This window comes from Protobothrops mucrosquamatus, unplaced genomic scaffold, assembly GCF_001527695.2.
Source record: "Protobothrops mucrosquamatus isolate PMUCROS unplaced genomic scaffold, P.Mucros_1.0 scaffold3527, whole genome shotgun sequence".
Lineage (NCBI taxonomy): Eukaryota > Metazoa > Chordata > Lepidosauria > Squamata > Viperidae > Protobothrops > Protobothrops mucrosquamatus.
In genome coordinates, this window is record NW_015389496.1 from 159,223 (window position 1) to 160,419 (window position 1,197).

Sequence of the window (1,197 nt, forward strand, 5' to 3'; positions counted from 1 at the left end):
CTAGAACTAAGGAGAAATTTCCTAGAACCAAGGAGAACTTTCCTGACAGTGAGAACAATTAACCAATAGAATGAGTTGCCTTCAGAAATTGTGGGTGCTCCAACACTGGAAGTTTTTAAGAAGAGATTGGACAACCATTTGTCTGAGCAGGGGGTTGGACTGGAAGATCTCCAAGATCCTGTCCAACTCTGTTATACTGTTATTTTGACCCTGGGACTGAAATTAGGCATTTTATAGAATGCCTAGGAAATCTCTAAAATGCCAAAAATGGGACGTCAAAGTAAGAAACGCTTAATAATCCGCACATTTCCGAGGTCATGTGATCATCCTTTGCGACCCTATGATAGGCAAAGTCAATGGGGGAAGCCAGATTCACTTAACCACCTTGTTACTATCTTAACAATGGCAGCGATTCACTTAACAACAGTGGCAGGTGAGGTCGGAAAATGGGGCAAAATTTACTTAACAAGTGTCTCACTTAGCAACAGAAATTTTGGGCTCCATTGTGGTCATAAATCTAGCACAGGGGTAGGCAACCTTGGCTCTTTTATGACTCGTGGACTTCAACTCCCAGAATTCCTGAGCCAGCATGGCTCAGCATGGAAACCTCTCCCTTTCCCCTCAGCATGGCTGGCTCAGGAATTCTGGGAGTTGAAGTCCACGAGTCACAAAAGAGCCAAGGTTGCCTACCCCTGGTCTAGGACTACTTGCATATACATATTAAAATAACACAGACATTTTATACTTTGCTTAAAGTATGATAGAGTCTATAGCAGTGATGGCGAACCTTTTAGAGACCGAGTGCCCAAAAACTGGCCCCGTCCCCACTCTGCCCCCTGCCCCGTCCCCACCCCACCTGCCCGCAGGGCCACTCACTGCCTCCAGGGCCTGCCGCAGATCGCCCAGCAGCGCCATGGCAGCCATGCCCTCTGCCTGTGCCGCGCAGCATCAACTGTGCACGATGGGGCGTGAGGGCAGAGTCTTGTCTACTCTGTCTGGCTGCCATGTCCTTGGCTGCACTGCTCCACATGTGCCACGCTCGGGGGTGACTCTCCTCCAGGGGGGCTGCTGGTGAGGAGGGGGAGGCAAGGCTGGGGCAACGGCACGTGTGCCCACAGAGAGGACTCCGAGTGCCGCCTCTGGCACCCGTGCCATAGGTTCGCCACCACTGGTCTATAGATTCCTTAGGCATTCTAG